The following is a 10575-nucleotide window of genomic DNA, read 5'->3' on the forward strand; positions in this document are numbered from 1 at the left end:
TAATGAGAACTGTGCTGACACAAGCAGCTGACACAAGCAACTAACATAGACAATCACCCACAACGCCAAAACAGGCTACCTAAATATGGCTCCCAATCAGAGACAATGACTAACACCTGCCTCTGATTGAGAACCATATCAGGCCAAACACAGAAACAGAAAACTAGACATCCAACATAGAATGCCCACTCAGATCACAACCTGACCAAACAAAACATAGAAACATACAAAGCAAACTATGGTCAGGGTGTGACACCATCCAACTGCTTCATCCCCATACTGTATTCATTTATCTTGCTCCCTTGCACCCCAGTATCTCTACTTGCACATTCATCTTCTGCACATCTACCATTCCAGTGTTTAATTGCTATATTGTAATTACTTCACCAACATGGCCTATTTATTGCCTTACCTCCCTTATCCTACCTCATTTGCACATGCTGTATATAGACTTTTCTACTGTATTATTAATTGTATGCTTTTTATTCCATGCATTGTCTTGGCCAGGTCACAGTTGTAAATGAGAACTTGTTCTCAACTAGCCTACCTGGTTAAATAAAGGTGAGATAAAAATGTTAAAGAAGGCTTGGAAGCCCAACGAGCCAGCTGAGGCACACCTTGTTCCATCGGCAGCGGCACCCGGACCCGACGTCACCACCAAAACCAAAAAACACGAACTCCCTGATGCTTCAAATAGTGGTGTCAGCATTCTGTAAGGACAGATGATGGAGACGAGAAGGAAGTACAGGGAGTGAACATTTAATGAAACAACGGACATATAACAAAACAACAACAGTGTCTGGACAGGGGGAACAAAACAACATTTCGAAAATAATGCTGACACAGGGAACCAACTGAGGAGCAGACAGATATAGATAGAGGGGCAATCAACAAAGTGAAGGAGTCCAGGTGAGTCCAATGAGCACTGTGTAATGATGGTGACAGGTGTGCGTAATGATGGGCAGCTTGGCACCCTCGAGAGCCAGAGAGGGGAGCAGGAGTAGGTGTGACATCCACATTGTGTTCATCTTCACAGTCCCATTGTGTAGGGAGATGTAACAACTCTGGTGCTTGTCTGGCACTCCACTCTTTGTGACTGCATGCTTTACAGTGCTGCTGGCATTCAGATGAACAATGCAGGTTTCATAATCCACCTGGTGTTGGTGCTGCTGAGCTGAAAGGTGTAGTTGTCAGCACTGAACTGTCTCTGTCTGGATGTTTCAGGCAAGTTGTGGGAATTGTTTTAGTAATTTTGTGAGAAACACATGAGGTGTCTTGTTCATCCTGGAAATAGGTATTACGGTCTTCACATGCTGTGTTGCCATTTCAAAACACTCTGTTTCAGGACGTCTACCTCATTGCTTGGCAACTAGTTCCAAGTGTCAAAAATATGACATCATTTAACCTCTTGAGAGCCTGAAGTCCCTGTCAATAAGCCTAAAGGTAAAGCATAATCACAAACACATCTCCAAGGGAGGAATAATGAGGAGGCAAAAAAGGTTGGCTGTACATATGGGTGTTAGGTCATTGGTCTTTGACCATGGTTAATGTGTTTAACATTGCACCTTCCAACCTGAAACCCATAACTACGCACACACGCACGCACACACACACACACACACACACACACACACACACACACACACACACACACACACACACACACACACACACACACACACACACACACACACACACACACACACACACACACACACACACAACCCTGTTGAGTTTAAGGAAATATTTCAACTTCAGTAGAAAAGCTGTATCCTTATGGTGTGACAAGATATGACAAAAAATGCTGGTGTGAAGTCGATGTTCTCAGTGTTATTAGCATTTAAATGGAAAAATAGGTTATTGCAGTAGACAGCATCTCACATTGATCATGGAATAATCTTTCTCCTATACTGCTTTTTTCATTGGTAAGTAGTTATAGTCCACCTGTAGTACAGACGTAATAACTTTTGCAGAAAATACTTTTCAAATTAAACACACATACAGTATTTTACAGAACCAAGTGAATGAGTTAGAGAGTGGGTTAGAGATGGAGTGAGAGAGTTGGAGAGTGAGTTACTTAGAGAGTTAGTGAATTAGAGAGTGAGTGAATTACAGAGTGAGTGAGTGAGAGACTGAGTGAGTGATATAGTGAGTGACTTAGAGAGTGAGTGAGTTAGAGAGTGACTTAGAGAGTGAATGAGTGAGTGAGTGAGTGAGTGAGTGAGTGAGTGAGTGAGTGAGTGAAATGAGTTACAGAATGAGTGAGTTAGTTAGTTAGAGAGTGAGTGAGTTAGAGAGTAAATGAGTGCATTTGAAAGTGAGTTAGAGTGAGTGAGTTAGATAGTGAGTGAGTTAAACAATGAATGAGTGAGTTAGAGTGACTTAGAGAGTGAGTGACTTAGAGAGTGAGTGAATTAGAGAGCAAGTGAGTGCGTGAGTGAGTGCGTGAGTGAGTGCATTAGAAAGTGAGTTAAAGAGTAAGTTATATGATGAGTGCGTGAAATAGAGAGTGAGTGAGTTAGATAGTGAGTGAGTTAAAGAATGAATGAGTGAGTTAGTTAGAGAGTGAGTGAGTGAGTGAGTGAGTGAGTGAGTGAGTGAGTGAGCTAGAGTGTGAATTGGAGAGTGAGTGAATTAGAGAGTGAGTAAATTACAGAGTGAGTGAGTAAAAAAAATGAATGAGTGAGTTAATTAGAGAGTGAGTGAGTGAGTTAGAGAATTGAGTGAGTGAGTGAGTTAGAGAGTGAGTTAGAGTGAGTGAGAGACTGAGTGAGTGATATAGTGAGTGACTTAGAGAGTGACTTAGAGAGTGACTTAGAGAGTGACATAGAGAGTGAGTGAGTGAGTGAGTGAGTGAGTGAGTGAGTGAGTGAGTGAGTGAAATGAGTGAGTGAAATGAGTTACATAATGAGTGAGTTAGTTAGTTAGAGAGTAAATGAGTGCATTTGAAAGTGAGTTAAAGAGTGAGTGAGTTTGATAGTGAGTGAGTTAAACAATGAATGAGTGAGTTAGAGTGAGTGACTTAGAGATTGAGTGAGTGAGTAAGTGAGTGAGTGAGTGAGTGACTTAGAGAGTGTGTGAGTTAAAGGGGGAGTGAGTGAGTTAAAGAGTGAGTGAGTGAGTTTGGGAGTGAGTGAGTTAGAGTAAATTAGTGAATTTGAAAGTGAGTTGAAGAGTGAGTGAGTGAGTTAGAGAGTGAGTGAGTGTTTTAGAGAGTGAGTTAAAGATTGAGTGAGTGAGTGAGTGAGTTAGAGAGTGAGTAAGTTAGTTAGAGAGTGAGTGAGTGAGTTAGAGAGTGAGTGAGTGTTAGTGAGTGAGTGAGTGAGTGAGTGAGTGAGTGAGTGAGTTAGTGAGTGAGTTAGAGAGTGAGAGAGTTAGAGAGTGTGTGAGTCAGTGAGTGAATGTTAGAGTTAAGTTAGAGAGTGAGTGAAATAGAGAGTTGGAGAGTGAGTGAGTAAGCGAGCTAGCAAGTGAGTGAATGGCTAAGTGAGGGAGTGAGTGGGGCCTGGCAGCAGTGATGAACAGGGCAACTGGCTGTGTGTTGGCCCCTTTAGCAACAGACCACAACCCTCTGCAGCTTTCACCACACAACCATGCCATTTTGGACAACTGCCCCCTCAGCTCGAACAGTGGCAAAAATCTAATTTGAAAGATTATATGGATTGATAATGTTTTCTGAATGCCCTTAACAGCATGGTCCTCACAAGAACACTAATGTTACAGGACCACCTTTCCCCGTACCTGTGGTTGGAGTGATTCAGATTCTGTTGTTTTTGGCAGCATGTTGAGCTTTTCACGAAGCACACCTCCCTCCTTCCCTCCCTCGCTCCCTCCCAGACTCTAACTGCAGCCCCTTATGTTTCCTTACTGCCAGTATCTAAGAGAAGCCAGAACCCATTGTGGCCAGAATCTGAGGCCATTTCAGGGAAATGGCTTTGATTTCCTTCCACCTTTCACACATCAAATAGGAAAGGGAAGGAGTACTGTAAACTTCTCTCTTCCAAGCTGCACAAATAAATCAGTATCCCAGTGAGACCACTGGACCACTGCCCATGATGTGTGTATGTGTGTGCGTGTGTGTGTGTGTGTGTGTGCATGTGTGTGTGTGTGTGCGTGTGTGTGCGTCTGCATGTGTGTGTGTGTGTGCTTGTGTGTGCATGGAGGAAAAGGTGAGCTCATTTTTACCCACGACCGCCCTACATCAATGCTGAAATATGTCTAAGGTAAATAGTCTGTAATTAAACAAAATCACAACTCTACAGTGCTAGGGTGGAGAATATCTCAGTGTCCACTAACTCAATGTTGCTCAATAAACCTATTTTCATGGAGGCAGGACCTCAAATTCAGTGGTCCTTCTTGGCTGCTAATGTCAAGTCAAGGGGCAGAACTTTGTAAAAAATAATCAATCTTTCAAACTTTGAGTGGTGATTTCATTCTGCGGAAAGGGAAATAAGCACAATTAGAGGTGGGTCATTTATGATTCATGCATAGTATGCGTCATGCTTTGATGCAATTTAAATAGGATGTTTCAGGGGAGTAACAGCAAGTAGGGACTGTGCATTGTGCTGGCTGGTAGTACCTTAGAGTACAGTCAAAAACTCCTCTATTATGTCACTACTGCATTGTTATTGGATGGACGGCATCGTTGGGAGTGCCTAACTGAATTTAAATAAGAGTATATCACCATACATTGATATCTTATTGTGATATCACCAGACCTTTTTTATTTGCTAATGCCCCCAATGAAGAAAACCACCAATGAAGATGTTACATTGGACAAGTTTTATTGTACTGTATCGTATTGCTGCACTACACAGTGTGGTGCCCATGTCTATCAGACAGACAGAGAATGTACAAGGGCACTGAAAGGTATGGGTACGTTTAAAAACAGATTAGCAGCTGTCTCTCAATGCTGCCGGCCCCACCACTTTTTGCCAATGCCACTCTGTCTCACTGCCAGCTACTGTGGTTAATGTGTGGAAACCACTGCATCTCCCCCAGAGGAATGCTGGGCTATTCTCTACACCAAGCTTCCTATTCAATGAGGACAGGAATTTTTAGTGTTGTCATATGACCCTGTATGATTGCATACCATTACAAAAAGATAAACATCAGTATTATTGAATATTGGAAACTCTGCGTGCTCAGCCCACCTCACCCCTCCGCTGTCCCCTTTCCCCTCCTCTCCCTGGGAGTGGGTGTCTGTCATCACTGGGGCTGACAGGCCCATGGAGCAGGTGGCTGTGGCGGTCAGGTCAGAGAGGTCACTGAGACCATGCAGGTACTCTGTCGGGTAGAGTGCATGTTAACTCCTCACCACCATCTGCTTAAATGTTAGGTGAGGCTTTACTGGAGTCTATTTCCCTCCACTTTGTCCTCAACACAATCACTTACTGCTGATTATATCCCTACCTGTATGATGTCTTTCTTCTACCCTCTGTCTTTTACCACTTATCTGTTTACTCGCTTTGAATTGACAGAAAATATGTAATAATAACTCTGAAGTTCAGTATCGTCTTTTAGTTAATCCATCTCTTGAACAAAAGGACGTCAGCGGTCTCTATCCCCAAGTGGTCTATTGTGCTGTAGGCTTGGCGTTGCCCAGCCCATTGATACTTCCTGAGGATATTGTGGGAAGGCAGCAGGCTTCTACTGGGTAAGAGTGCACCATTTCCTCTATGTGTTCATCTACTTCCTGCCTTGCTACTGGGCATTTGGGTTATGACCTCAGTCTCCATGACACTCACATCCTACAAGGGCACTAACTAGGGTTGTGAATTGCCAGGGACCTCACAATATGATATTATCATGATACTTAGGTGCCAATACGATATATATTGCGATTCTCAAGTTGCAATTCGATACTGTGATTTTTTAGCGTTTCGATGTTTCAAACATATTGCTCAGAATATGTCTGTTGCACAGGGACAAGAGAGTGCCATGAGAAATTGAGTTTTGATCAGTAATATAAATAAATGTGCTGAAAACAAATTGGCTCCCTATTTAAAAAGAATATGGATTTTTTGGTGCAGGTACAGCCAACAAGAGCAAAAATAATATTGCAATATTGTCAAAACGATACGATATAAAATCAAAAATAATTTCCTGATGTGTAATTGTATCTATTTTTTCCTCCATCACTAGGCACTACCAGGAGGTTGCTGTGCCAGAGGTCAGAGATGACACCAGCCTACATCAGAACCTCTACTGGGATGGTAGGCTTAGTTCAAGAATACTGCATCCCAATGCTCTATTGTAAATACCACATGGCAGGGATTAATGACAGACATGACAAGGAAAGACACAGAAAAGGAATTTAAAAAAATATTTATAGAGAATAGAAAAGCAACTTCTAATTGTTCATCGAAGAACATTAGAAAAAAAATAAAAATGTAATAGCTGTTAGGCACAAATTGGTGGTTAAGTTGCATGATCAAGCATGCATAATTAGGCTGTTTGAAAGGAGAATGAACAAAGAGCTCAATGTGTTTGATACTTGAAGCATTCCTATTTTGTCTGCATGAGAAGAGAAAGCTTTGAATTCACAGAACGCATTCAAGAAGTTTCTTACAGCATAATATCTACATTTCAAATACTGACAGGAGTCTGTGAAATATGTTCAAACTAATGTATTCACAAGTTTACCATTCTCTCAATGCAAACCTCTCCTGCATACTGTACAGTCATGATAGTAATGGAATGGGTCGACTGTTTTGCCGAATATGTCTTCATATCCAGTCTTCTCACTATGAGTTGGGCCTGTAAGGGTTGCCAGAGGTGAAGGGTTATCTAGAAGGGTCCATGGGAACCAAGCTTGAGAGGATCTCACTGGCTGTCCTATCAGCTATTGCAGCAGCAGAGACAGAGCACTCCCTTCCTCTAATTGATGAGGTGCAACCCCCAACGAGTGAGCAGAGAGTAGACATGGGAGACATTAGACACAACTGCTGTGAATGCTGTTGTCCCACACCAGAATAAAAGAACAACTGACATTATTCACACTGCAAATTAGGTGTGCTGTGCTGATACTTTGGCTGCTTTGTCTGCTGTCTTTGGATGCTGGTTGGAGAATGCATTAGACCTATGAGAGGAATGTATTAACAGTCCCTTATCTGATTCATATACTACACCACTGGTGGGGGAGTATCCCTCATGTTCACAACCTCATTAAACACATTGCCATGGTGATTTGTATGGGCCATGTGTAAGGAACATACAGTACTAGTGTATGTGTTTTACCATAAGGATTCTGTGGATAGGCTGTGTGTTTGACAGTCATTCATGACAGTGGCACACACCTCATCACATCATTCCATAGTAAAGGAAACCTGCTCCCATGTAGTTGCTCTTTCCTTTTCCTGCTGAAGCTTGCCTGTTTCCCCCGTGCCAGCCCACAGGAAGCCAGGCAAAGCCCAGGGCGTGCCCTCCAAATGTCACTCTATGACATAACTCTCACATGCACACCACCCAAAAGTTCTGGAAACTCACTCTAATATCTTTCACAGGAAATATCAGCAGTCATGATTTTGCATCGTGAAACCACCTGCTTCCTTGCAACCAACTGGAGCCAGCACTGAATCATGCTGTTTCTGCAGAGTCATGATGTATGACGAAGGTGTTTAATAGGAAGATTGACAAAAACTGAAAATGGGCGGTCAGAACAAGCGTTTGCGTACTTCAGCTATTCTCAGGATAAATGTATCTTCTGTCCAGCACCTACCAGTGCAAATGACCCACAGAGGCAGTGAAATTAGTAGCTGGTCAACTCTGAAAACATCCCCCAGAACAACTCCACAGCACTTGTTTGCTTGGTGAATCAGCCCTTTGATGTTGAGAAGGGAGGAAGAAGACTGAGTGGTGAAAGGTGCTTCAGGATAATTACCCCTCAGTGCCAGAGGCTAGTTGGATAGACAACATACATGGTTACACACACACACACACACACACACACACACACACACACACACACGATAGTTCTCTAGGTGACAGACAGCTTGACACTTAGTGAAATTGTGTTTGGGTGTTTTTAGGAAGGGGAGAAGCTTTTGATGCTATTAGAGGCACTTGTACTTGTCTGCCATAGAGCTGGAGGGGCTGAGGGACCTGCACGTCTGGGCTCCTCTGCTTCTCTGTGTAGACTACTACGCAAACCCTGTAGAACAGCTCTAAGGCTTTAGCCCTTTTTCTGCCGGTCACTGAAATAGTTTTCATAAAACACAGTGCGGCATTGGTTGCTATATGTAACTTAAATGCCTTGCCAAGCTATGTCTTTGTTTCTAAAGCCTCACTGACAGAAATCAGATGTTAAAATTGTTTTATTATTTTGTCGTCTTTTGCCAGGATCACGTTTGGCGAGTGAATTATGTCAAGGGAGGGGTTCCTAACATAAACTTCATTTCTTGGCTGAGTGCTGGATGTTTTCAATAACTCTCTCACCCTCTGCCACAAACAAACACTGATGCCGCGCAGTGCCAGGAAACCAGTCAGGGGATTGCTGAATGATTTATGTGCTTTAAACTCTAATTCCAGTGAAATCAAGGCCATGTCTGATGCAATAAATCATTCTCATACCTACAGAACACATCGCCGAATTGACATGATGTGGCGATAGGAGACCAGAGCTGACCAGACCACTCTGCCACCCTCTCCATGCCACTAGAACCCGGCACTTCATTTCCTGTTGGGTGGAAACAAACAGACAAATCCACAGCAGAGCATGTTCTTTGGATGAGACTCTCCTTAGTAAATCACAGGTGTGGCACACCTCTTAACTTGTCAGGCTGTTGATCAGTCTACCAAACAGAGGTTGAGAGGTCATCCTGTGATCTTGTGTCGATGACATAACTGATTAAGGATTGTTTGGAACCCTGGTGCTTCTAAACCTCACAGGTGGAAAACACATCCAAGTGTCATCACAGATAGGCAGAGATCCCAGGAGGATCAGCCCAGCACAGCTCGCCCAGTAGAGGTGGTTAAACAACAGGCTTTACCCAGGAAAGTTCACTCAGTAAATGTGGTTAAAACACAGGTTCTACCAAGCTAAGCTCACCCAGTAGAGGTGTTTAAAGCACAGGTTCTACCCAGCCAAGCTCACCCAGTAGAGGTGTTTAAAGCACAGGTTCTACCCAGCCAAGCTCACCCAGTAGAAATGGTTAAACCACAGGTTCTACTCAGCCCAGCTCACCCAGTAGAAGTGTTAAACAGGTTCTACCCAGCCCAGCTCACCCAGTAGAGGTGTTAAACCACAGGTTCTACCCAGCCCAGCTCACCCAGTAGAGGTGTTAAACCACAGGTTCTACCCAGCCCAGCTCACCCAGTAGAGGTGTTAAACCACAGGTTCTACACATCCCAGCCCAGCTCACCCAGTAGAGATGGTTAAACCACAGGTTCTACCCAGCCCAGCTCACCCAGTAGAGATGGTTAGACCACAGGTTCTACCCAGCCCAGCTCACCCAGTAGAGGTGTTAAACCACAGGTTCTACCCAGCCCTGCTCACCCAGTAGAGATGGTTAAACCACAAGTTCTACCCAGCCCAGCTCACCCAGTAGAGGTGTTAAACCACAGGTTCTACCCAGCCCTGCTCACCCAGTAGAGGTGTTAAACCACAGGTTCTACCCAGCCCTGCTCACTCAGTAGAGATGGTTAAACCACAGGTTCTACTCAACCCAGCTCACCCAGTAGAGATGGTTAAACCACAGGTTCTACCCAGCCCAGCTCACCCAGTAGAGATGGTTAAACCACAGGTTCTACCCAGCCCAGCTCACCCAGTAGAGATGGTTAAACCACAGGTTCTACCCAGCCCAGCTCACCCAGTAGAGATGGTTAAACCACAAGTTCTACCCAGCCCAGCTCACCCAGTAGAGGTGTTAAACCACAAGTTCTACCCAGCCCTGCTCACCCAGTAGTGTTAAACCACAGGTTCTCTCTAGAGCTCCAGGGCTCTATACTCCAGGTGACAAACTCATTAGGTCTCATGTACGGCTAATGACTAGGAGTGCTGAGTGCAATAGCCGACACCCTTTAAACTCAGACGATTTATGACCTGTTTAAGTATAGATGTTTGCCAACTGGACCCTGTACAATTCCCCTGAGACTGTCGCTAAAGTCCAATGATATGTTTGAACTGTGTATCAATTCAGCCACCATCAAGCTATTAAAACATAGATTTCACAGCTTGATTTTAGCTCCAGCTGGATTTATGGCCTACCCTGAACCCTCATGTTTTCTCCATTATGCTCTATTGCAGGGGTACTCAAGTAATATTTTAAAAGGTCTGGTTACACTAATTTCCTAGATGGCAAAGGTCCAGATGGATATTGTCATTTATCGACGCAGCTAATTTCTCGCAAATCTACAATTTTGCATGGGGGAGATACTTTTTTTTGCTGTTTTAAAGCGCATTTCCTGCTATTTCACCTGTTTGTTTATATGATATGTCATCTGTTTGTTTATATGATACCAGGGGTCCAAGCCCGAAACCTTCCCCTCCAAAAAAAAATACGAACAATATATATTATATATATTGTATACGACCGGGTTCTACTCCAATCAGCTAAATACAAGAAGAAGCGTCTC

The sequence above is a fragment of the Oncorhynchus masou genome, chromosome 5 (assembly GCF_036934945.1).
Source record: "Oncorhynchus masou masou isolate Uvic2021 chromosome 5, UVic_Omas_1.1, whole genome shotgun sequence".
NCBI classification, from domain to species: domain Eukaryota; kingdom Metazoa; phylum Chordata; class Actinopteri; order Salmoniformes; family Salmonidae; genus Oncorhynchus; species Oncorhynchus masou.